We start from the raw sequence: 27,571 nt of genomic DNA, 5'->3' as shown, positions 1-27,571 counted from the left end.
TATCTAGTTCAACAAAGAACGGCCGAACACTTTCCGAAACCAACAGCACTTTGGCAACGTATCATAACATCTGAAACTCTAATCATATAATTTTGCCCTGGCAATTCTTTTTGTAGAAATTTTCTCAGAGGACATAAGTTAATAGGAGCAGAAAGATGTATGGCAAGGGCTTTTTAAAGTATTTTTAATATAAGTTCACCACAAGGGGGACCTGAGCGATAGCACAGCAGTAGGGCGCTTGCCTTGCACGTGGCTGACCCAGGACGGACTAGGGGTTCGACCCCTGCATCCCATATGGTTCTCTGAGCCAGGAACGATTTCTGAGTGCATAGCGAGGAGTAACCCCTGAGTGTCACTGGGTGTGGCCCCAAATAAACAATTGAAAAGAACAAAAAGAACAAGAGACACTGAATAATTTAGTCATGAGGGAGTGACTTAAAAAACAGTGCATCCAAACAGAAAACCATTGTATGTGGATGCTCATGAAAGCTTGGGCTTGGGTGCAGACATCTGAGTCCATTCCTAGCACCTACTACATATGTCCTTTTTTGCCACGTTATTTAAAGTCTCTTTGCCTGGGACTTCCAGATTCAGAAGTTTCAAAGGTCAAATAGCTTCACAATATTTAAAATCTATTTTGGAAGGTTGTCACAAAATCAATGCATATAAAAAGTACTGAAGTATTAACTATTATTATGGAACATAATAATAAAATATGCCTGTTTTCATATAAAAATAATTACATTGAGCAAAAATTATAAACTGGCTATTACTAAAGATTTGTTATAGATATAGATAGAAAAATTTATGTGTAAATGCATACATAGATCTCTGAAAAGATGCTTTATTATTTTAAAATTATTTTTAAATTACTTTTTCTGATTCAACTTTTTATTAACATGTAATAGCTCCTAAAGTAGTAAACGTTGCCTTTTAGATCTTAATTTCTACAGAGGAAAACCAAAACCCTATGAAATAGAAAGACCACAATTTTATAGATTTAAAAAGCCAACTAGATAGAGAGAAATTACAAGAACAAAAGGTACGTGGTAGCAGACACTTAAAACATTCTTAGTCTGGGCATCTGCTGATGTGTAAGAGATAACCGAGTTGTTTTGGTGACCTCTTGTGGCACTCAGAACAGAAGTAAAGCCTGACAGAATGGTGTTATGGTTGTCTTGAAACTCAACGTCAGCATAAACTGGAAACAATTCAGTTCTTCTGCTTCCGTTCTGTCCTTTCTCTTGCCCTGTGCCTTTCTCCTTCCCTCCAAACTTTCTTCCCTGTCTCTCTCCACACCCCCCTTCTCATTGTCTCTTCTTTACCCCTTGCTATCACCCATCTTTATTTCCTTTTTTAGGGGAACATTGAGGTTTCATACCTGTCAATGCTTATTTCAACATCCTGCTCAGGGGTTATTCCTATAAGTGCTGGGGGAGCCATATGTACTGTTGGGGATTGAACTTTAATAGTGCCTTAAATCGGGGCCAGAGTGGTGATGCAAGCGGTAAGGGTGGACCGCGGTTTGATTCCTGGCATTCCAAGTCAGGAGTGATTTCTGAGCACATAGCCAGGAGTAACCCCTGAGTGTCACCGGGTATGGCCCAAAACAAACCAAACAAACAAACAAACAAAAAAATAGTGCCTTAACTCCTTAGTTCTCTTTGATCCCTCTTTCTTTTCTTCTTTTCTTCTCAGATGTTTAGTTGGTTTAACATTAACTGGAAGATTAAAAAAATAAAAGCACCAGACATTCCAACATGCTTTTAGGTATTCCCAGACAAAAATATTTGTTAAAGAACAAAGAGAACCCCATACCGGAGCCCTTCTCCCTGGCCTGTGGAGTGCTGGGAGGCTTGGCAGGCCCCTAGCCATCCTTGTCTTTTTCCCCTGACTCCAGGCCTTCCCTGGGTGCCAGCTCAGATGGCCAGAAGTGGGTTCAGGTGGACTCTTAGTGGTCCTCAGCCTTTTCCCCTACCTCTCCCTACACTAATGGAAATGCACTTTGGGAGGAGGGCGTTTTAGTACTGGTTTATGTTGGGACAGTCACTGGAATTTTTTTTTTCTCCTTGTTTTCCTATTGATAGTATTGTATGCATATATTTTATATATCCATAACATCCATCTTGTATTGTGACCTTGATACTGCCCTACAAATCTCATTTCTAATATTTTACTGCCTCAGTCCCAACCCTTATTTCCCCCTATCTTCTCAGTAGGTGCAGCTCAGGACATGAAGCTCACCACATAGAGTGATGAGTGCAGTTAGAGAAATAACTACACTGAAAACTATCATAACAATGTGAATGAATGAGGGAAAAAGAAAGCCTGTCTCGAGTACAGGTGTGGGTGGGGTGGGGAGTAGATAGATTCAGGAAATTGGTGGTGGGAATCCTGCACTGGTGAAGGGGGGTGTTCTTTACATGACTGTAATCATACAACTACAATTATATTTGTAATCACGGTGTTTAAATAAAGATAATTTATAAAAAAAAAAGAACAAAGAAAAAAAGAAAAAGAAAAAAAAGAACAAAGAGAAACTCTGAATTAGGGAAGCTATCTTTGTTAGTTTCAGAATATTTCTTTAAATTTTTTAATTTCAAATATAGTAAGACACCACAAAAAGAACCAACTCAAAGATACAAAGAGATTCAAAAAATTGAAATGGTCAAGTACAGATTCTAAAGTTTAGTATTAAGTCATTTTGATCTTCAGAAACCAGGAGCTTAGGAGTAGTTAGAAAACAAATAAGATCCAACTGATAGAAATTAAAATTAAAATGTAATAAATGGGTAAATCAGCACACTAGATCGACATGAATGAAGAATTAATAAATTGGAAAATAAGTGCAAAATAGCCTAAAAGCTATCATCAGGAAGTGTCACACAGAAAGCTAGAGAGAAAAAGATGAGAGAACAGTGATGGAGTACAAAGAAAACTTGGAATATGAATATGAGACTCACAAGAGACAAGAGAATGAAATAGAGAAAAATATGAAGAGATAATGTGAAATGACATCCACCATGAAATACAGTTTTTGAATCCACTGATCGTTTGTTAATTCTGGATAGTGAACAACCTTCTCGAGGAAAAATGCTTTCATTTCTGATAATAAGTAAGCAAAAACATTTCAAAACGTTTCCCTTGATAACCAAAATGTGCTGAAAATTTGAAACCCTACAATATGGAGATGAAACAGGTAAAAGAGAAAACCCTTTTAACAATCTTTAAAAGCAAGGACAGTGTTCCAGAGAAAAATAGCGATTTCACTGAAAGGAAAAAAGTCTATTGACACTTTAGTGTGTGCTGCAAGAAACCAAACTAAAATACACACAAAAACAAAAACGGCACTTTGTTAAAGGCATATGATATATTATAAAGGAATTATGATAGAGTGCCTGAAATATTTAAAAATAATTTTTTATTTAAGCATATTTGTTACAAAATTATTCATACTTGAGTTTCAATCATAGAATGTACACCACCCTTCACCATTGCACTTTCCCCACCACCAATGTCCCTTGTTTCCTTCCCCTTCACCCTCCTCTGCCTATGTCAGGGGCAGGCATTTTGCTTTTTTCTCTCTATCTCTCTTTTCCTTTATGACACTGAGGTTTGCAAAATTTCCTTTATGACACTGTGGTTTGCAATATTGTTAATTAAAGGGTACCATGCCTGTCACTTATCCATTTTCAGCATCCAGTTCTTGTCCAGAGTGTTATGTTCCAACTGTCAATGTCATAATGTACCTTTCTCTATTCTAACTGAACTCACCACTTTTTATGGCAAGCTTCCTATCATGGACTAGTCCTCCTGTCCCTCATCCCTATTTTCTCTAGATATTATTACCATATTGCCATTTATTATTCTTATATGCCACAAATGATTATTTTGTGTCTACACCTCTCCTTCTGACTCATTTCACTCAGAATAATTATCTAATGTGTTGATGTATGTAGAGATGATGCACTGTGCATGGCTCAGTGTTTTTGTGTAGTCACAAGAAACAAGTTGCACACCCGTACATTGTATCCACTCATTGTATGATAGACTGGATTAAAAAAAACTCTCTGCTGAACAAAACTCTGTGACAGATGACACAGTAAAGATAATTTGTGAAATTCACAATTGTGATCAAATCCAAGCTATTCACCACCCTGGGTGAGAGTATGGATGCCCACTATTAGCATCTTCTCCATGAAGAAGTGAAGTGGCTGTTCAGGGGAAGGGTGCTCTCTCGCCTTGTTGGCAAGAACGGAAGAAGTAGTGCAGTTCCTGTGAGAGCAGAACTCTGACTTTGTACAGCCCCCGTTGGACAAGGAATGGGTAGCTAAGCTTGTGTATTTGGCAGACATTGTCATTTTCTCTATAAATTTAATATTTCTCTGCAGGGGAGTTTCACAAGTAGTTTTTACAGTGAGACATAAGATGGATGTGTTCAAAAAAGAATCTGATTCTGGGATAGCTGTGTCTGAAAAGGAGATACTGAAATGTTTCCACTCTTGCAAAAATTTCTGATTGGCACTTATATTATGCAGAAAGTCATAATCAATATAAAAAACAGCATTTAAGGGCATTAGCTCACAACTAATCATGAGTACCCTGAAATGAGAATCCACGGAAAAGAAAACTCTGGGTTGAAAATCCTTTCATGAAAGATGCCCACTCTTGTGCAAAATAAAACATGTGTTTTAAGATCACTCCAGGCGCTGTATTTCTAAACCCCACCCAACCTGGTCTGAAGAAGCAGGGTAGCAGGAAAGAAATAATAAGCCAAGCTAGCCAGGAAAGGATGATCATGGAGTCCATGGCCTTTTACCTTGTACTCTCTGCCTCGAGCCCAAAAAGGTACAATACCTCTTTATTAAAACCAATTCCCAATACCAGGAGGCTTCAGGTCAAGAGAGAGACACAAAAGTACATATTCAGCGGACTTTTACATATCAAAGGAAGAGGTTTAAGAAAGGATGGTGTTGGGGGAACACCCCTGTTTAGGGTTGATACTGGGTATCATCTTACACTCTTGGAGCTGGCCGCCCGGGCTGCACACAGGGCGCGCACTGCCAGAGGCTCCTATAGGAGCTAAGTCCTGACTCCTGGAGCAGCCGCCCGGCACACAGAAGAGCCAAATTCAAAGTGTAAAGAGCCACATGTGGCTTGCGAGCTGCAGGTTGTTGACCACTGCTCTAGGAACACAAAAATACAATACAAAAACCCCTTCCTCGCACCTATATTCGTTGCAACACTACTTACAAATGCCAGACTCCGGAAACAACCAAGATGCCCTTCAACAGAAGAATGGCTAAAGAAACTGTGGAACATATACACAATGGAATATTATGTGGCCGTCAGGAGAGTTGAAGTCATAAATTTTCTTATACAGTATAGGCATGGAAACTATTATGCTGAGTGAAATAAGTCAGAGAAAGAGAGAGACAACACAAATAGTCTCACTTATCTATGGTTTTTAAGAAAATAAAAAAGATAGAAGGACTGGCTCATGATATGAAGCTCACCTCAAGAAGGAGAGAGTGCAGTTAGAACACTAGCAACTACCATGACAATGTTAATGAGTGAGAGAAGTAGAATGCCTATCTTGAATACAGGCAAGGGTTGTGGTTGTAGGGGTCTGGGGAGCATTGGTGATGGGAATGTTGCACTGGTGAAGGAGCTGTTCTTTCTGTGACTAAAACCCAACTACGTCCATAAAACAAACCAAGAGGGCCCGGAGAGATAGCACAGCGGCGTTTGCCTTGCAAGCAGCCTATCCAGGACCAAAGGTGATTGGTTCAAATCCCGGTGTCCCATATGGTCCCCCGTGCCTGCCAGGAGCTATTTCTGAGCAGACAGTCAGGAGTAACCCCTGAGCACTGCCGGGTGTGACCCCCCCCCAAAAAAAAAAAAAACAACAAGAAAATGAATAATTATCCCAGAGTCCTGTTTTGAACATCTAAATCTACCTTATTCAAGCAAAAAGAAAGTGACCCTCAATGACACCGAGATTCCTACTGTCTCTGACAGTCACAGCCCCAGTAGCCCAGGGAGCAGTATTGCCCACTCTGGGACACAGAAAATTAAAATGAGTGAGACAAGTAAAATGCCTGTCTCAAATACAGGCGGGGATGGAGGAGGAGGGAAATGGGGACATTGGTGTTGGGAATGTTGCACTGGTGAAGGGGGTGTTCTTTACATGACTGAAACCCAACAACAAACACGCTTGTAATCACAGTGTTTGAAAAAAAATATTATTAAAAAATAAAATAAAATGACCAAGGACTTCAGCTGATTCAGCCTCGTGGAAGATGGGGAGAAAAAAGCCCTAAGTTCCAAGTGTTCAGTGAATACAAACCCACTAGCCAAGAATTTTGGCCTCAGATAAGATCCTCTTCAAACTAAAGAAGTGAGGACAGGCAGAAACTCCCAGATCAAAATAAAAAAATGATAGGCAGATGTTGCCAACACAACAGAACACTCAGGGAGGAAATAAAAATCAGCTTTAGACAAGAGGATTTGATGCCCTGCAGGCAAACTGAATTGTGATAAGGGTCGGCCATGGGTGTACTGCGTCTTAACTCATCTCTGAGGAGCTCATGCAGCCAGCAGGTCCATTTCCTTGGGACCCATGCTCCCCAAATCCCCCCAGACCCTGGAAATGAGAATACTGAATTGCTCCAAGGCCATATTTGGAAGCCTTGCTGAGTGGAGAAGAAAATTTCAGAAAAATAATAATTTTTTAAAAAGACCAAAAGGAGAGGAGTGGGCACAGAAAAGAGAGGAGAAAAGTCTTGAGCAGTCCCAGGCTCAGGCAGGGGCGGAGGGTGGAGGGTAGGGGTCTAGCTGCCCTCTCCTTCAGTCATACTTCCTCACTGGCTGAATCAAAAGTCCACCAAGGCCACCAGCCACTCAGAGGCCTGTTCCAGCACTCTGCAGGGGATTATGAGAATAAGCAGGTTCAAATTCCTGGGGAGGCCTGCAGGTACCCCTGTCCCACCATGCTCAGCTCCCACAGGAAGCCCCAGACTAGCTACATCACTCTCTGGATCCAAGAAATGGTCCCAGGCTGGGTCTAAGACAGCACAGTTTTTTTTGTTTTTTTTTTTTGTTTGTTTTTTTTTTTTTTGGTTTTTGGGCCACACCCGGCGATGCTCAGGGGTTACTCCTGGCTGTCTGCTCAGAAATAGCTCCTGGCAGGCACGGGGGACCATATGGGACACAGGATTTGAACCAACCACCTTTGATCCTGGATCAGCTGCTTGCAGGGCAAACGCCACTGTGCTATCTCTCCAGGCCCTGAGATAGCACAGTTTACCCAGAGTTTGATTTAGGGATCTTGACTTTCTTTTTTTCATTAGTTTGTTTGTTTGTTTTGGGGCCAGACCCATTCATTGATGCACAGGGGTTACTCCTGGCTCTGCACTCAGGAATCACTGCTGGTGGTGTAAGGGACCAAATGGGGTTGAACCATATGGGAATCAAACCCTGGGCACATATAAGGTGAGCATCCTACCGCTTGTACTTTCTTTCTGTGCCCCAGAAGTTCGGGCAAGGCAGGAAGCAAGGGCGACTGAGGACTTGGGAAAGATGGTCTCTTGCCAGCCACAGAGGGCAGAGGAAGCCGGCTGTGAGCTAGTGTTGGTTTCCCAGTGTGGCCATGACAAATGGCCACAAGCTGACTAGCTGACAACTCAGCAGCTTCTTTTCTCGGGTAGTAGTACAGAATCGAGGGGTGAGTAGGATTTCCCTTCCTGGAGGCCCTGAGGGACAGCCTGGACACCCCCACTGCCTCCCTCCAAGTCAGGTGGTTGATCACTTCCTCTACCTGCCTTACACTTGGGGCTGGGGTGGGGAACACGAAGCACTGCTCGAGACTTACTCCTGGCTCTCTGCTCAGGGATCACTCCTGGCAGGGCTCAAGGGACCAGTTAGTTGCCTTGTGCAAGGCGAGAGTCCTGCTGGTCGTACCATTTCTCCACCCATGCTTCAAAGGCATGGAATCTAGGAATCTTGGAACCTAGGGCCTACTTTCATTCAAGGAAACCTCGTTCCAGGTCCCTCGTCTGAGTAACCTGTACTCTAGATTCCTGAGGGACTTTTCTGACAGGAGGATACCATCTCACTTTCTGTGGGGCTTGGGTGGGTATCGATCAAGGAAAGAGAGTGAGGGTGCCCCCGGAAGATGCTGACTTTGCAGCCAGGAGAAGAGCATGGAGGCTGTGGCCTCTGGCTTAGCTCTGACAGCAGCCTGACCTCCAGGATGTCCTGAATTGTTCAAGGCCAGGCAGAAAAGGACCCTGAGAGCCAGTTTGTTCTCAGGACCCAACCTGCATGCAGTGGGATCAGAGACTCAGCTCCTGGGGAGGCCTGAGGAAGGTAGAGTCAGTTCCACCTGGCGCTGCTTTGGATAGAGAAGGGCAGGCCTTTTCAACAAGGGGAGATTTTCCCCAGCAAGTAGGTCCTTGGGCAGGCTTGCGTCCTAAAATGAAACACACCCAGCTGATAGGCCCACAAAGCTCTGCTGCTCTGCTTCCAAGGGGTCCTGGATGGCACTATGGCAACACCTTGCTGCTTTTCTCAGCCATGGTTCTCTCAGCTCTCACGCCTCAGATCTCTCCTCTCCTCCCACCTCTCTTCTGTGGAATTTGTCCTTTGAATCGGCTCAATAGAAGGTGGCTTCCATTCACTAAGTGCCTGCCCGCTGTGTGAGTTATGTTTCCAGCATCATATATGCCCTTACCCTGTTCTCTTTCCAGCCCTTAGATGTGTACTCGCTCCAGCTCACACATGAGGGAATGGTCCCAGAGAGGTCTAGGAACCTCCCTGAGGTGTCATATCGTATGCTCTGCAAGGAAAGAGGCCTCTTCCAACCCCCCTTTAGTATCATGATGTTGGGGTTTGGGGGTATATGAGCGAGCAGCTGGACGGTGTTTCAACTGCTCTTCCTGGGAGTAGCATGGGGGTTCCCTAGGGACACAATAAGGGCTCCTTGCACGGTCACTGCCTGGCCTGCCTGATGCTCCTACTTTAGGGAGCCCCCAACCCAGACACATATGGACATGCTTCATGCATACACACACAAGCACATGTAGACACATACACAACATACATCCAGGCATGTGTGAGTTGTTGTGTTTTCATGTGTCCACCTGATTCCCAGCTACTCTGTCAGCTCACTGGTCTGTGCAGCCGCCCAAAGGAAGTTACTGCACAGCCGCCACTTGCCCTCCCTCTCCTGTGAGCAGAAGCCTGGCCCTGGCCCCAGCTCTTGATTGCAACATCAGGCCAGAGTGGGGCCAGTGTATCGGTCACTTCCTGGCACCACACTCATGTTTTCACAGCAGCTTCAGGCCTGACGTCCTTCCTGGAGACTCCAGATTAGACAGCAGTGTCCTGCTTGCTCACCCCTCCTTCCCTGGCACGGCAGCTCTGAGTTTCAAGGCCCTGGCCTCCCTGGGCCAGTGAGAGGCTCCCATCTGGCCCCCATTAGAAGGATGCAGCTCCCGAGAAGCTCCTGGAAATGGGTTGCAGGTGCGCTCCCGGACCTGGCTGGCCTGCTACCACCTCAGCTGTTTGCTTTGCCTAATTGTGTTTTCTCTGCTGATTTGTCAGAGTCATTTTCCTTCCTCGCTTGGTCCAAAGTCTGCACATGCATATGGGACCCATTTGGGTGGGGAAGGGCAGGACACAAGGCCAGTGGCCTGCTTGTCCCAAGGCCTTTGGCAACAGAAAGAGGAGCAGGGCAAGGCCAGAAGAGCTTCATCCCCGGGCGCGCGCACACACACACACACACACACACACACACACACACACACACACACACACACACCTGCTTCCAGTCCAGAGACAATCCCCAGAAGACCAATTGGAACTCTGATGCAATTTGGTGTTTTTTGTTTTGCCTGGCCACGCCTGACAGTGCTCAACTTCTGTGTGCTCAGGGATCCCTCCTGGCAAGACTCGGGAGCCATAAGAGAGGCCAGGGATTGAACCAGGTAGAAGCATAAGTCAGACAAGCACCTTACCCACTGCACTGGCTCCCTCATCCTCAGACGTGATTCTGAAGCCAGATTGTACCTCAGGCTTCCATAATCTCCATATCAGGACACAAACCTTTTAAAGACTCTGCTCCCCTGCGAGTGTGCCAGTCCCATTAGGGAGTTCGGGGCAGCTAAGAGGAGAAGAGAGAGGAACCAGCCTCAGACACCCCATGGTTGGGCACCCATGTATGGGCACTTTGTCCTTAGTTTCCACACATCTCCAGGACCCCAGGAGACAGGACACCCAGACCAGGGGGAGTAGACGGGAACAGAGATGGCAGCAAGTACTGAGCCACCTTCTGCCTCAGCCTTTCTTCCTAAGTAGTAATGGAGCTTCAGGCCCTCGGAATGCTTGAGTATAAGTAAGCACGAAGTGGTGTTTAGGGGCCGGTGTGATGGCACTAGAGGTAAGGTTCCTGCCTTGCCAGCACCAGCAGAGTACGAACCCCGAAGCCAGCAGCGACTTCTGAGCGCATAGCCAAGTGTAACCCCTGAGCATTACCAGGTGTAGCCCCCCCCAAAAAAAAAACACCTCTGTTGGGGCCGGAGAGATAGCATAGAGGTAAAGCGTTTGCCTTGCATGCAGAAGGTCCTGAACCTGCCAGGAGCGACTTCTGAGCATAGAGCCAGGAAAACCCCCTGAGCACGGCTGGGTGTGACCCAAAAACAATACCAAAAAAAGTGGTGTTGAGGCATCCTTGTTTCTGACAAAGTGGGGGCCAAGGCTAAGCCCAGACTCACAAGAGTGTGCCAACCTGTTTCTTTGTTCTTCTGCCTGCTTGCTGTACCTCTGACACCAGAGGCCCAAACGGAGCGCAGGGACCATTGCCGAGTTTATTTCCAAACAGCATTCCCAACTCTCTTCCTTGGCTCGGTGCCTTTCACGTTGGAGCCTTCCATGATGTCTGCCATGTGATCACATCACTTGCTCCCAAGAGGCAAAGCAATGGCTCCAGCTCCTGAAGGACCATGCCTATCTCTTCATTTGGTCCTTGGCCGTAGGAGAAGGGCAGCAGCGGTGGCAGCTCAGCTGTGTGAAAGGGGGACACTGAGGCAGGAGAGGTGAAGGAACTTGTCCCTGGCCTCGAGGCCAGGAACTGCTCGGAGTATGCGAATGTTTAATGCGATTTTTTTTCTTACTAATACGATTTTTATTGCGATTATTCGGTAAGCGAATAATCGCGAATGCTGCGACATTTGAAGGCTGGCTGCAGGCCACAACATGTTGTACGGAGGGCCTCAAAAGGCCCACAGGCCGCGAGTTTGAGACCCCTGGCCTAGAAGGAAGCAATGCTCTTTCTGGAAGGACAGCGACTAGGGGAGCAGCAAACAAGTCTCAGGAATGAGGTGTGAAGAGGAGGCTGGGCTCACTCAGACCAGAGGAGGGATGTCCCGGGCTCCTGCCCAAGTTATACCTCACTTATTGGCACCCTCAAAACCCACATGGTCACTCTGCAGAGCTCTCACTAACACAATGGGCAGCTGTCTTCAGAAGTGCTGACTTGGGGGCTCCCTCATTCTATTTCTCTTCTCTTAAGCCAGGTTCCACAGAATGAAAAGGTCGGGGACATAGACAGGACATGAGATCATATTTCTTTGCAGAATTACGGTAAATTTCAGGCACAATTTTATATCGATTGGCAATGAAGTGTTGCTGATGGTGAAGATAGTGAAATGGCGGAGCTGACGGTGGTCGTGGTGAGGATAGTGATGATGATGGTGAAGATGAGGGGATGGTGTTAAGGGTCCAGGTGATGGTATTGGAGACAGTGGAGATGATGGTAATGGCCGTGACGATGGTGATGTGATTGTGATGGAGTGTGAAATGTGTCATCACATCTCAGTTTTGCTGTTGTAAGGGAATTTCATTTAAAGTCCTGTCCACAGTGTGTCAGAGGCAGTAGACCAGTCTCAGAACTGACTCCCCAGAGGAAAGAGATGCTTGGTGGTCTTGAGATCTGTTGATGGAATGGCGGTTGGACTTGAATATGCCCCTGGGATCCCCACTCTATGACCGCTGAACCTGGACATGCTCCCTCAGATATGACCCTTGGGCATGCCCCCATTATGACAGGTATAAAAAGGAAACTTTGACCTTTGGCGTGGGGTCCGGGGGAACTAGAGCAGTGCCTACCGGGTCATGGTGGGGTTGGAAATAAAGCAATGGTGAGATAATGCCTGCTTTCTATCTATCCCTTTATCTCTCTCTATTGAACCTGGAATTATGTCCCCCCCCACACCCCGGGCTGGTGAATGGTGAATTTCCAACTCTCTCTCTGAAACCTTCCAGGGCAGTGGCACAGGCCTCAGATTCCAGGAGGAATAAAAAGAATACTTGGTTTCTCGTTTCTCTCCCCCCCTCTCCTTTCTCTCCTTTTTCTCTCGCTCTCCTTTCTCTCTCTCTTCTCTCTCTCTTCTCTCTCTCTCTTCTCTCTCTCTCCACCCCCTCTCAGGCTGGCAGTTGTTACATTGAGGAAATCAAAGTAACCACCAGAACAGAGGGTGAGGGTACTAGGCCTATGCTTTAGTTTCTCTTATATCCCCAGCAGAGAGCTGTTTCTAGCATATAGTAAGAGACATAAATACTTGTTAAATTTGAAATCCAGAAGTAGCAATAGCTATATATTGAAATCCAGAAGTAGCAATATATATATAAAGAGAGAGAGGAAATGGTTTATTTTCAACTGCAAAAAAGAGAATGGCAGCAGCAAACTACAATTTTATGCTGACAGAAACTAGTACTGAAGGACAAAATAAAATTACTGACAGGCAAGGACTTGAAAAACCTACTCAGAGCAGATACCTCTGTGCTACTCTTGAAAACAAATCTAAGAAAGTATCAGTAATTTACAAGAAAAAAGGTAAATCAATAAGCCTGTAAAATGAATAGTCAAATCTAAAAATGTTATAGTCTATCTTTAAATAGAATGAGATCTGGAGGCTAGAGCAATAATACAGTGGGCAGAACATTTGCCTCGTACATATGTCTGACCTGGGTTTGATCCTCAGCATTCCATATGGTCCTCCAAGTATCACCAGAAGTAATTCCTGAATTGTGAACCAGAAATAACTTCTGAGTATTATTCTCTGTGTGTGTGAACAGAAAGAGAGAGAACTAAACTTAAAAAGAGAGAGAGGGGGGCCAGAGAGATAACATGGAGATAAGGCGTTTGCCATGCATGCAGAAAGTCGGTGGTTTGAATCCCGGCATCCCATGTGGTCCCCTGAGCCTGCCAGGAGCAATTTCTGAGCATAGAGCCAGGAGTAACCCCTGAATGCTGCCAGGTGTGACACAAAAACAAAACAAACAAACAAAAACAAAGAGAGAGACAGACAGAGAGAGAGAGAGAACTAAACTAAAATCTCAAATGAGGGGTTGGAGAGATAGCACAGTTGGTAGGGGGTTTGTCTTGCAGATTACCAACTGAGGTTCAATACTTGGCATTCCTTCCATATGGTCCCCTAAGCTTGTCAGGAATAATTTCTGAGTGCAGAGCTAGGAGTAACCTCTGAGCAATGCCAACTATGGTCAAAATACAACAACAACAAAAATCCCAGATGATCTCAATATAGTACAATAGATTTGAATAATAAAGTCTATACATGATTTAAAACTATAATTATAATTACTTCTATGGGAACAGTATATATTCTCTCCAGTAATCATGGAGTAGTAAAAAGAATGTACTATCTTCATGATTCAGAGGAAACCTCAATAAATATTAAAAAGCTGAATGAATTTAAATATATTTGTTGGGGGCCGGGCGGTGGCGCTAAAGGTAAGGTGCCTGCCTTGCCTGCGCTAGCCTTGGACGGACTGCGGTTCGATCCCCCGGTGTCCCATATGGTCCCCCAAGCCAGGAGCAACTTCTGAGCACATAGCCAGGAGTAACCCCTGAGCGTTACGGGGTGTGGCCCAAAAACAAAAAAAAAACAAAAAACAATAAATATATTTGTTGAATAAATGCAATGAAAGTATACATTAATACAGATGGAGTAAAAAACATGTTTCCACTGTTGTTTTTCCTTTTCTTCTTTCAAGTATAATTTACAGAGTTGAATAAATACTTATTCAAAGAATGTTGATGTCTGCACCTAAACAACCATGATTCAGATCAGAATCTAGAACATTCCATCCCATGAAAAAGACACCTTGCACCCTTTCTAGCCATCCTTCTACCCAGAGACAATCATAGTCTGTGTCTGGATTCTTTGACTTTCACTACTGTCCTCTACTGTAATCGAGAGGCATCCTTCTCGTTGACTGAGTTTAGCAGCAGTTTCCATTTGTTGTTTTGTTTTGGGGCCATACCTAGGTGGTCAGGGTTCCTGGCTCTCTGCTCAGGGATCACTCCTGGCAGGGAGAACATATGGGGTACCAGGGATTAAGCTGCTGTATGCAAGGCAAACAAACACCCGAATTGTTGCACTGTTGCTCTGACTCAAGTTTTTATGATTTATGTTCTTTGTAAGTGTTCATATGCATCCCTGTATAACTAGATCACTGGTAGGTTATCAGATTATCAGTTTGGAGTTATTGTGCAATGAAGTTATGTTGGTATTTGCTAGGGTTTTTCTGAATGCATTTGTTCTTTTGGACACAGAATCTCTAGTCTGTGTGATCTGGGTATGTTTACTTGCTTTAGGATGTGACAAAAACTGTCACTGTTTTCCAAAGCTGTTGTGTCATCTTATATAGTATTGTACTTTCAGTTTGTATTTTCCTGACAGCCACTGGTATTAGGTATCTCATTTTTTTTTCTTTCGATTTTTGGGACACACCCAGAGGTGTTCAGAGCTTACTCTTGGCTCTGAGATCACTCGTGGTGGTGCTCAGGAGACTATAGGGTTAAATCGAGTTAAATCCGGGTTCGTTCTATATGGTAAGCACCTTTATTCTGTACTAACTCTCCTATCCTTGTGTTGAGAACCTTTTCATGTGCTTATTGATTATTCAAACATCTCCTTTTGTGAATTACTAATTCAAATTTTGCCAATTCTATAAATAGGTTGTATTGTATTTATCAGAGTTCTTTATATAGTGTAGAAACATCTACAAGAAAATGTTGACACAGTTGTTTTGTTTCATTTCAGAGTCCCAAGCAGGGCATTTGTGATGGGAAGGTTGCACTGGTGAAGGGGGGTGTACTCTTTACGACTTAAACTCAACTACAAACATAGTTGTAATCACAGTGATTAAATATATCATAAAATAAAAGAAGAGATAGCTCAACCACAAATACACACATACACACAAAAGATTACCTAATGAATATAAATTCTGAATTGACTAAGGACATAAATTACAGGAACATTTAAAAGTCAAAGTCTGAATCATCAAAGAACAGCTCATTCTGACATTAAATCCCCCTTTCAGAACACAGAACTAACACAGAAGCTTGTCAGTTCATCAGTGAGGCTTGCATAGCCATTCACCAAGACTAAACAAATATCATGGGAAAAGGAAACTTCACATTGGTCAATCACATTGGTGAACAAAAATCCTAAATAAAACATTAGTACATTAAGTTCACTTATATACTAAAAGAACAATACATCTTAATGAAGTAGGGATTATCTTTGGAATAGCAGGATATTCCAACCTTGGGAATCTAGTAATGTAACCAATTTTACCAAGAATTAAGAGAAGTCACCAATCCTGATAGAATTAGGAGAGAATTTAATAGATTCAATTAACACCCAGTTATATTATTAAGAAAAACAATTTAATAAAAGAGAGAGAGAGAGAGAAAGAGAGAGAGAGAGAGAGAGAGAAAGCAGCCTCAATTTAGTAAAAAAAAAAAAAAAAGGCAAACCGGGGCTGGCGAGGTGGCGCTAGAGGTAAGGTGTCTGCCTTGCAAGCAGTAGCCAAGGAATGACTGCGGTTCGATCCCCGGTCCCATATGCTCCCCCAAGCCAGGGGCAATGTCTGAGCGCTTAGCCAGGAGTAACCCCTGAGCATCAAACGGGTGTGGTCAAAAAAACAAAACAAAACAAAACAAAAAAAAGCAAACCTACACAAACATATTCAGTGATGAATCACAGGTTTGAAATCAGATACAAAGACAAGACATTATTACTGTAATTACTAATAGAGTAAGATAGCAAAAATACCTATTAGTATTTTATATACTATGTATTTTATATTAGGTATTTATATAATAGGTATTTTAAATACTAAGACTCTATTAGGTAGATACCTAATACCTACCTATGGAGTAATTTGGCAAAAAGAAACAAAATATAAATACTGAAAAAGAAGGGATTTTAAAAACTGTTTTTACTTGATTGCTTATTTAGAAATTTTTGTCAGTCAAATCATGAGAAATCTATTCGGATAAGTAAATTTGGCAAGTTTGAAATTCATTAATAAGCAATTGTAAAAATGTTATGAGGGTGAAAGGGACATTTGTAAAACTTCAAACTACCTATGAATAATCTTAAAATATTACCGTATTTGCCGGAGTATAAGATGACCCCCTAATTTTGCAGTTAAAACATAGGTTTAGGCCTATATTCGCTGTATCAGACAGAACGTTCCTGTGTTGCATATGTTCCTGTGCTCATGTACCACAGTGAGCCAATCACAACAAGCAAAGGCTCAAGGTTATACTGTAATAGACTTCCTCTCTGACTCTGGCCAATCTGAGCAGTGTAGATTCGGGTCCAGAACACTGTCTAATTTGCATGCATCAAAAGCCTGCTTGGATTGGCTGAGTCAGAGAGGCAGTCCGAGCAGCCTTGCAGTGACTGGTGCAGGATCGAGTTGGAAAATTCGTTTTGTGGCAACATTCAGACAATTTTCGTTTAGCGGTATATTGAAACATTTTTCGGGATATACTTGGCATATAAGACGACCCCCAATTTTCGGTTGACTTTTTTTGTTTCAAAAGTCGTCTTATACCCTGGAAAATACGGTATGTAGGAATTACACTAGGAAAAAAAATCTGAAATAGTTTCCTAAAGAGTTAGAAAACAACACTCATGAGTGCAGATATCAGGGTCGACTGGACATAATCGACATTTGGTTTAGAATGATTCATATCATAAGAATTGATGGGTGACTTCCTGTCAGAACCTACTGTATGCTTTTTTTAATAGAGGTTTTCCACTATTTAATTCCATTCTTCTGTCCCCATTAGGTAAGATTTTAGTCCCTCAACTTGATATCATTAAGCTATATTCTTACATAGATTAAGCATATAGAATGCCTATACAAACAACTAGTTGAATTGTGTGTGTATGTGAGCGAGTGTGTCAGGAATCATACTCACAGCCTCACACATGCAAGGCAGAGGCTCTACCACTGTGCTCTACTCTCAGCTTAAATACATGGTTGTATGTATTGTATGTATAGGTTTTGCAGAACTAAAAAATACCCCACAAAATGATCCCGCACATGCATTCATTGGCTGGTTCAAGCAAATCAAATAATTGTTCTGGAAGAAAATTTAAGTGGTTTGGAGGAAGGAAGCCTCCTTCGCTGACTACGAGGCTACAGAGAGAGCCTGGCATTGGCCTCAGTGTGATTTTGTGACCCCACAGATCAGGGAGCTGTGCCAGAGAAGTTAGGGAAGCTGTTATTCTCTGGCTATGCACAATTTATTTTCTTAGCCTTTCTTGAGCTCACATACCTTTTCCTTTGTTCCAGAGGAAGCCTCAAGCTTGGTGGCTGCCATGTCTTTGGAAGTCTTTTGTTTGTTTGTTTGTTTTGTTTTGTTTCTTTGGGTCATACCCGGCAGTGCTCAGGGGTTCCTCCTGGCTCTATGCTCAGAAATCGCCCCTGGAAGGCTCGGGGGACCATATGGGATACGGAATTTGAACCACCGTCCTGCATGCAAGGCAAATGCCCATCTCCATGTTATCCCTCTGGCCCCATCTTTGTAAGTCTTTTGTGTGTGTGTGTGTGTGTGTGTGTGTGTGTGTGTGCCAACACATTTGCAACTGGCATTGCATAGATAGATAGACCTTGGGGATAGGTAGGAAACTGTGTCACTGAGTTTGAGAGAAGCTGTTCATTCCTCTCCCCTTCTGTACCACTTTCTGAGCCGAGTCCTCTGTTCTGTGCATCCCATGCCTCCTGCTAGCTCCTGTGTAAAGGATCCCTGCTCCCAGCAAGGTTCTTTGGGGACATCAGCAAGCCAGACACCCACTGGGCTCCACTTCAGGTTTTGCATCTGAGCTCCATTTTACAGGTTAACTGTTCCTCGAGTCAAGTTCCCATGATGTGGGGCGTTGTCTTTGCCTGCAGGTGCTTTGCATCCTCTGGGAGAAGAGGGGGAATACGTTAGTTCAAGATATGATTCCTGCAACCAAAGCACAGGCCCATTATTCCTCTGTCCAGATTCCTTTTAGGGGAAAGAGGGACCTCAGCTTACAGACTCTCAAGTGGATGCTTTAAAGCCATAACCCAAATACTTTAAAGTCCCATTTAAAATTATAATCATATTTTAAAACCAATGGGTTTGGCAGTAATGAGCCATATTTTCCCACTGACTTCTCATTTTGCATACAGCCTGCATACGCTTTCTTCACCTTCTCCACGGAATACAAACTGTCAGACTGTGCACTGGCTTTGACATCAAGTTCATTTGCCAGCAGCCACTGGTGGGAAAGGGAATTTTGCTAGTTGGTTTTTCATTTTTAAGTTCTGCCTCCCCTCTAGGGCATTTGGAAAGGGGGACTGAGTGGAATTCATTAGAAGACTTTTGAAACCCAAATATCAGAGGATGAAAACAGAGGCCACAAGAAAAGGAAATACTGTTTGCATAGAACTGGCATTCCCGACTTTGCCAAATTCTGTTCCAGAGGTTGGTAACCTCTTTCAAAACAGGAAAGAAGCTGACTCAGTCACCTACACCCGGTCTTTGCTATGTAATTATTCAGAAGATAGTTCAGAGAACTGAGCAAACCCGCACCCTGCTCTCTGAAGACTGAATTCATTATGTGTGAAACAAGAAAAAAAAATTTTCCATAGGGATTTTCAGATTTGAGTGCTGCTTTTCTTTTCTTCACTTTTTTTTTAAAGTATGTGGTTTACCTGTTTAAAGACTTGGCAACAAAGATAAAAAATGACTTGTTTTAACAGTTAATTTCAGGCATTAATTATTCCTATTTTTGATCTTCTAGGCTTCCTTTAATGTGCATAGCTGCCTTAAAAAAAATAAAACGTGGGGCCAGAGAGATAGCATGGAGGTAAGGCGTTTGCCTTTCATGCAGGAGGTCATTGGTTTGAATCCCAGCCTCCCATATGGTCCCCCCGTGCCGACCAGGAGCAATTTCTGAGCCTGGAGCCAGGAATAACCCCTGAACACTGCCAGGTGTGACCCAAAACCCACAATAAATAAATAAATAAATAAATAAAACCATTTTTGGGGGGGTCACCCCTGGCAGTGCTCAGGGATTACTCCTGGCTCTATGCTCAGAAATTGCTCCTGGCAGGTTCGGGGACCATATGGGATGCCACAATTTGAACCACCATCCTTCTGCATGCAAGGCAAATGCCCTACCTCAGTGCTATCTCTCTGGCCCCGCAAAATAAAACCTTTTTAACTTGCAGACTTAGAATTTTTTTTTCCTGCATGAGCAGCTTAGGTGGAGAGAAGACAGTGAGGCACCCAGCAATGGCCTTTTTGTTTTGCTCAGAAGCTGCTTGGAATGAGCTTGAAGTATTCTGGGCCCTGCAAAGTGGGCCATATGAGGAGGAAACACCAGCATTTTCCATGAAGAACACGGTACTCAAGGGGCTTGTGAGCCAAGAAGATCAGGAAGGAGAAGGTGTTGAGTGAGGTCTCGAGAGATAATATTTCTGTAACTTTTACCTAAGAAGCTAAAAAGGGACAAGTTTATCTCAGAGAAATCTTTTGTCCTTCTACTCTGCTGTTGTAGCCACTAAGAGAACTGTTGCCATCTCAACAAATACAGAAGAGTCTTCCTAGGAGGAGGCAGAGTCGTGGACAGAGCTTAGTTGCTCTTTTCCCTCCTTTGTTGGGCTTTGGATAGGCCAGAGTGTGGTGATCATGCTGCTGCTGGCGCAGCACGTGGTGATGATGTTGTACATTTGGGTGTTTTGAGGCATTCCATTTGTTTGGAGGGGAGGGGTCACACCCAACAGTACTGAGGCTTACTCCCAGCTCCGTGTACAGGGGTTATTCCAAGAAGCGTTAGGAGACCATAAGCGTTAGGTGCCAGGGATCAAAACAGGATCACACTCATCCTGTAAGAGTGAGTGATTCCTGCGTGCAAAGCCAGGAGCAAGCCTTGAACACTGCTGTGTGTGGCCACCCAAACAAACAGAAGGGCAATCTCCTTAAACTTTCCTGTTCTTTTGAGTTTTTGAAGCAAGGTTAGTGTATCTATTTGTAAAATACAGGGCTGTATTTCTTCTTTGCCAGTGAGGAATATACAGAAATGTGAGTGACCAGATTTTTCAGGAATAGCAACTGTCCTGAGAACAGGAAGGTGTGAGGAGCTAGGCTCATAAACAGTGTAGAGAACCTCTGGATGTGGAGTGATGACGGATTTATTCCATATCCCGGGGACAGGTGACCAGGCAGTGCTCATTCTCCCTCAGAGACATGACATCTTCCAAGAGCCCTGCTCCTGTGGAATGTCTCTATAGCCCAGGGAAGCAGCAGTAAGCTAGTCAGCAATCACACAAGGTCTTTCTTTGTTTTGTTTTCCTTTGGGGCCGCAGCTGTCAGTGCTCAGGGTTACTCCTGGCTCTGTGTTTAGAAATTATCCCTAGATGTGCTCGGGGAACCATATGGATGACTGGAATTACACCTGGGTTGGCTACATGGAAGGCAAATGTACTGCCTGCTCTATTATCTCTGCCCTGGCCCTTGCTGGTTTTTTATTACCTATGTTCCTGACATGGCACTGCACTGATGCTTTCAATACATGAACTTTTTTTTTGGGGGGGGGTGGGGTTTCGGTCACACCTGGCAGTGCTCAGGGAATACTCCTGGCTCTACGCTTAGAAATCGCTCCTGGCAGGCTCGGTGGACCATATGGAATGCCAGGATTTGAACCACTGTCCTGCATGCAAGGCGAATGCCCTACCTCCATGCTATCTCTCCGGCCCCAACTTTATTTTTTTTAGAGAATTTTGGGTCACATATAGCTATGTTCAACAGTCGCTTCTGGCTCTGCATTCAGGAATTATTCCTGACGGCGCTTGGGAGCACCATATGGGATGCTGCCGGGGATCAAACCTAAGTTGGCCGCATGCAAACCAGATTCCCTACTCACTCTAATATCATTCTGGCCCCCTGAGCATGGACTTCTTTAACCTTCAAAACTTTCTCAAGGAGGACTCATTGTTTCCTCCAGTCTACAATAGCAGTTGTTGAGAAAAGCCAGTTAGGTCACTTGGCTAAAGTCCTTAATTCACAGTCAGTGACCAAGCAGCATTTCAGGTCAAGGTGCTCTGAGACCCGAATCCCTGCTGCTAATGAGTAAAGTCTTAGTAGAACGAAAAATGCCAAGCAGCATGAACAAGGAGACAAGGTGTGAGGTGCTGTGACTAAGATTTGAAGGTCATGAGCTGGGGGATTGGAGGGCTGGAAGGTCATTGGAGGGAGAAGAAAAGGTGGAGACTGTAGCAGGACAGCCCCTGAAGAGGTTGACTGATGGAGGGATGGAGAATGAGGCCCTTTTCTTCCAGCTCGGAGCACGTGTCTGCCACCCTGTCTAGCCCACGGTTCTGAGGTGAAACGGCGGGTAAACAGCTCGCAGACAATCAGGCTCGTGGAAATATTTGCTTTATTCGGATGGACAAAACTGAAGTCCAAAGACTCAGATTCAGTTCCAGCCAGCAAAAGCCTCTCGCCTTCCACAGACCCTTGCTCTTATAGTCCAGAGTCAGGTCCCACCCAATGGTGGGATCAGATACCAACCAATGGTGGAAGCAGAATCAGGTCCTACCCTAGGGTGGGGGCAGAATGCCAGGTCACACCCTAGGGTAGGGCACAATCACCTAATCAGATTAGGGTGAGCAACATAGTAATCCCCCAAAATATTTACATACACAACAATTCCCCCTTTTGTTTTTAGTAAACAAACTTAATTGTTTACAATTAAACTTATTGTCTACAATTATTAAAAGAAAAATTAGTCAATAATAAAAGAGCGGCTGTTTGCATAAGCGCATCACAGGAAAATGTAAAGAAAAACTTCTAACCTAAGCACAGGGTGTCTAAAACCAGAAACATGTATCAAGGAATCAACTACAAGCTCCTGAGAAGATAAATCTAAAACGTACATAGATCTTTCGAAGAGACACCAGAAAGGTTGTGTAGCAGGCAAGAAGAAGCACCTTTTCTTTATTTGTTGTTGTTGTAGGTGGTGGTGGTCGTTTTTGGGTCACACCTGGCAGTGCTCAGGAGTTACTCCTGACTCCACGTTCAGAAATTGCTCCTGGCAGATACCGGCATTTGAACCAATGACCTTCTGCATGAAAGGCCAACGCCTCGCCTCCATGCTATCTCTCCAGCTCCATTTTCATTCAAGTTCAGGTAGACCAGAAAGCCCATCTTTGAGGGCATTGAACTAGGCCTTTATTTCGGAAGAAGTGGCACATACACCCTCTGCACAGTGGGGAGCCACTGCAATGATGATCAATAGGTATCTGAACTTAGTCCAAGTTCTTAATCCGGTCTGAAGTCCATAAGATGTCTGAAATTGATGTCGACTATTTATAGATGGGAGCTTAAGTCACAAACCAAAACAAAATGTTTAAGGCAGAGACCCTCCCTGTGTAAATAAACAACTTGAGGGCCCATCCAAAATGGATGGAACCTTCTATAAACCTAGTATTTTGCCTATGATGCGCCCACGCAAAAAACCCTGAGAACAGACAAAAATATCATTTGGGAAATTATAGACAATAATATATAACTCACAAACCTAAAGTCAAGAAAGCAAAACCTTAATGTAATACAACATCGATTCCTAATATTAAAAACTAAAATAGAAAAACATTAATTACGATAGTCAAAAGAAGCGTAGTACCAAACATAACTTCAAAGGATTACAGTTATAGGAAAAACAACAGATGTAATTTCTACAGAGTTCAATACCAATCTGTAAATATGAGGGGTCTGGAACTCCAAAAAGACCGGCAGAAGACACTTGATGGGTCTGGAAAAGCCGGTTGAAGCCTTGTACAGGAGATAACATCAAGCTGAATGAAGAAGGAAGGCCAGTACAGTCATCCATGTGTTGGGGCATCCCCAAGCGTTACATCATTACATCATAAGTTGGTTGGGCTTCTGTATTTCCTTTGGGATCGGTGCAATCTTGGGGTAGCCATTGTAGAAACGGTCAACAATAGCATTTTGTATGTGGATGGAAAACCAGAAATTCAGATAGCACAGTTTAACTGGGATCCAGAGACTGTGGGTCTTGTCCATGGATCTTTTCTCTGGTGTTACATTGTGATACAAATCCCAGGTGGCTTCATTTCCAACAAGTTTGCAGCATATATGGTGTAAAACTCCAACAGTCATGGATTTCTTCTTCCCGCCGAGATCAGGAAGCTTGTAGTTGTGGGTGAAGGAGATGGGTTGCACATGTGAAATCCTGAAAATTAAAATGTTAAGGACTAGGAAGAGAGAAGGAAGGATAAGGAAGACTAATTTGGGGAAGATAAAGTTAGGAAAAAGGAAACTATATACAAAATATGTAGAACAGACAGACACTAAACAAGACATACACACACAGACTTCACAAAAAATATGGCCATAACACTCACTCATACTAAAAAATATTTGTTGGAAAGGATCCAAAATAGAGCAAAAGAAAAGAGAATTCAGCTGAATCAATTAAAAGCTCCTTAAAATGTAATAGCCGGCAATTGTTTAGATAAATCATTTCAAATTCACAAAAAAAAAATTTTTTTTTTATGGTTTTGCCTAGCAGATCTGAAAGAGAATTTCATGCATAATACAAACATGGACAACTCTACTATACGTGTATATCAGTATATATACAAAGTTATTGTATAACAGTAACTTTATGATAATCAATCATAGGCAAGAAGCACTGTGAAGAAAGTCCACCTAAAATTATCATTATGTAAGCGTCTTAAAACCTAAATTGAGGGAAATAAAGCAATGATGTTAAAATAAAAAGAGTGAAATTCGTTAAATGAGTATACCTAGAAAGAAAAACAACATTAATATGATGAGAAATTTCTCTTTCAGGTGAACCTTGACTAAATTAATTTGTAAAATTTCATGATTAACTGAGACCTAGAGCAATAATGAAATTAAGACATAAATCCATCCTACAAGGAAACACATTGGGGATTCATGATTTTCAATCTATATTCATTGATCATGCCTGTGGAAAGAATCCTAGAGCATTAATAGCAACTGATAAGGAAGTAAAATGATTATCTGGTGTTCATTGTAGATCTCTAAGAAGTATAAAACAGGATGTATGCTGCTGTGGATTTCACCAATGTATTAGGGACTTTTTTGATCTTCTTGTCATCAAAATTGATCCAGTGTTGTTTTGCAGCAATTTTACAGTATGAAGTACAGTGTCCATAGTGAACTTTACCATAATGGTTTGACACCGATGATAAGTTGTATTTCTTAATCTTGCTTTTATTCTCTGAAGTGAATTCCTCTAAATTGAGGTCTTCTAAAGGAAAATCTACATAAGTATGCAATTTTTTTATTTGTTTGCCATCAAAAGCAAAACGTTTCAAGTGTATTATAAGTACTGGTGGCAGTTTCCATAAGTACGTTTTCTTTGAAAAATCCCTTCTATTTTTGCAACTGTTGCACAGAACTTTGTTGTCATTTCTTAATTCTTCTTCTTTAAAAAATTCAGAGAGGCATTCCTGTAATGTACATTTATCTGTAGATGTAACAGCCAAAGACAAATGAACAAATGTCTCATAAACCTCAGACTTTTGGTGGCAAGTGAGACACTGGAGTATAGATTTGAATTGTCCTTGAAAGAGATCATAAATAATAGATTTATGAGCCTTTTGGTGTTCTGGACTAAATTGTTCATAATTTTCATTTCCCATGAGATGTGTAGTTTTGTCTGTCATTAGATTTACAGTAAGCAAGTCCTGATGTAATCCCTCTATTAGGAACATCAGTAGTTCGTGAGGATCCTGCTGATTGTGTCCAGCAAACTGGTCATTAAGTAAACCAATTGTTACTTTGAAGCTTTCAGGGTTAATATATCTATGAAATCCATTTCCCATGGTTTTGATGAGCCGACCAAATTCTTCGGCTAATTTACCTTCATGCCCCATCGGATTTTTCTTGTTAATATCCTTTTTATAATGATCTTTATAAAAATACTGAGTTAAGTCTGAAATATTATACAAGCATTGCAATATTGAGTTCATGTAGCAAGAGTTTCCTATATTTTGGAGCCCAGTTAAGACAGGTTCCTGTCTTTCCTTTTGCATCTCGGAGTGTAAGGGTTTATCACTACCATCAGTCTCACTCATTGTATGGTGTGTGACAGCTAAATCGTTCCCTGCCCCAGAGACCTTAGTAATATTACTGCTGTTAGTGTCTGAAGTATTCTGTTTTTTCTCTGAAGGGGAGTTTGTAGTCTGAACCTGATCATTTGTGCTAGCCCGATTTCTAACAAGACGTAATGGAACCCAAAATTTTTTGGGAGGGTCATCATTTATAGAAACATAGGCATAACCCCTTCCTCTTAGGAGAAGATAGCCAGCTATCCATTTTTCATCCTCCTTGATCCAAATAGGTTTATGGGTTGTTTCTTGTCTCTGAATATCTTCTTTAAAATGTCTTTCTGCTGCAGTGTAGCTTTCCCCTTGGGGTAAGTTAAAGTAATTTAGTGTGATAAGAGTCAAAGACAGCAAATCCGTTGGTGGTAAACCTCTTTTTCTATTTTTTTTGCAATTGAGTTTTTAAGGTTCTGTGAGTCCTTTCTACAATGGCCTGTCCCCTACAATTGTAAGGAATTCCTCTGAGATGTCTTATCTGCCATTCCTTACAAAAAAATTCAAAAGTTTTGCTAACATAGGCTGGCCCATTATCAGTTTTTATAGAATATGGAATACCCATCACAGAGAAACATTGTAAAAGAAAACTACAAGCAGCCTTAGATTTTTGAGAAGACATGGGAATTGCCCACATAAACCGAGAATAAGTGTCCACCACAACATGAAGATAAGGTTTCCTTGGAAATAAATCTGTTTGAGTTATATCCATTTGCCAAAGTTCGTTAGACTGTAAGCCTCTTGGGTTTGCTCCTGCTATGTGAGTCTTTTTTGTTAACGGTGCACATACGTTGCAGTTTTCTACAATTTCTCTAGCTTGCCTCCATGGAATTTGGTAATTCACATGTAAACGGCGAGCATTTGTGTGTAGGGCTGAATGTTCCTCTATAGGTGATTTAAATATAGGCATTGCTAGCAAGTCAGCAGTTTTATTTCCTTGAGCCATAGGTCCTGGAAGACCTGAGTGGGCTCTAATATGTGTGATGAAGATGGGCTCAGTTCGTTTTTGAAGAAGCTGCTGTAATTGTTTAAGTAAGTCCTGTATGATCGGGTTATTAGCATTAAGGGATGCAGTGGCTATCACATGACATAAATTTACCACATACAAAGAATCAGAAACTATATTCATGGCTTCAGATACATTTTCTAATAGGTAAATTAACGTTGCTAATTCAACTTTCTGTGCAGATTTATATTTGGTATCTATGGTCATATTAATGTTGTCTCCAGTTATTCCTCCTTTTCCATTTTGGGATCCATCAATGTAAAAAACCTTGGCATTGGGAATAGGGGAATCCCGAACAATTGAAGAAATAACAAACTGAGTTTTCTTTAAAAAGTCCCAAATTTTTCCTGCTGGATAATGGGAGGATATTTCTCCTGTGAAATCTGAGAGGGCCCTTTGTAGAGATTCATTAATTGGCAATATTGACTCAATTTCCTTTTTTGGTACTGGCAAAACTATTATATCTGGATCAAAACCTAGTAAAGATATAGATCTGAGTCTTGCCTTGATAATAATCTCTGAAATCAGTTGTAAGTAGGGGACAACTGAGCGAGGTTGTTTGTTATGTAAATACACCCATTCCAAAGGTCCTGACTGTTGCATCAAGGCCCCTGTGGGGGTTTCTATAGTAGGGAAGATTAACAGTAATACCTTTTCTCCTGGGATGAATCTTGAGAGAAACGATTTTTGTAATCTGCTCAAGAAGATGTCCAATTCATTTTTTGCAGCTGTTGTTAAATTTCTCGGGCTATCTAAAGCAGGATCACCCTCCAACGTTTTAAACAGATTAGATAACTCTGCATTTGGGATTCCTAGTGCAGGGCGGAGCCAATTTACGTCACCTAAAAGTCTCTGAAAATCATTAAGCGTTCTGAGGTTTTCTTTTTTGATAGAAAATTTTTGTGGACGTATAGACGTCCGGTCCAAAATAAAACCCAAATATTGATACGGTGGCATTATCTGTATTTTTTCTAAAGCTATTTTCAGTCCTGATGTTTGTAAACAGTCAGTAACATAAGAGTATAA

The sequence above is a fragment of the Suncus etruscus genome, chromosome 4 (assembly GCF_024139225.1).
Source record: "Suncus etruscus isolate mSunEtr1 chromosome 4, mSunEtr1.pri.cur, whole genome shotgun sequence".
NCBI classification, from domain to species: domain Eukaryota; kingdom Metazoa; phylum Chordata; class Mammalia; order Eulipotyphla; family Soricidae; genus Suncus; species Suncus etruscus.
Note: the sequence above shows the minus strand (reverse complement) of the source record.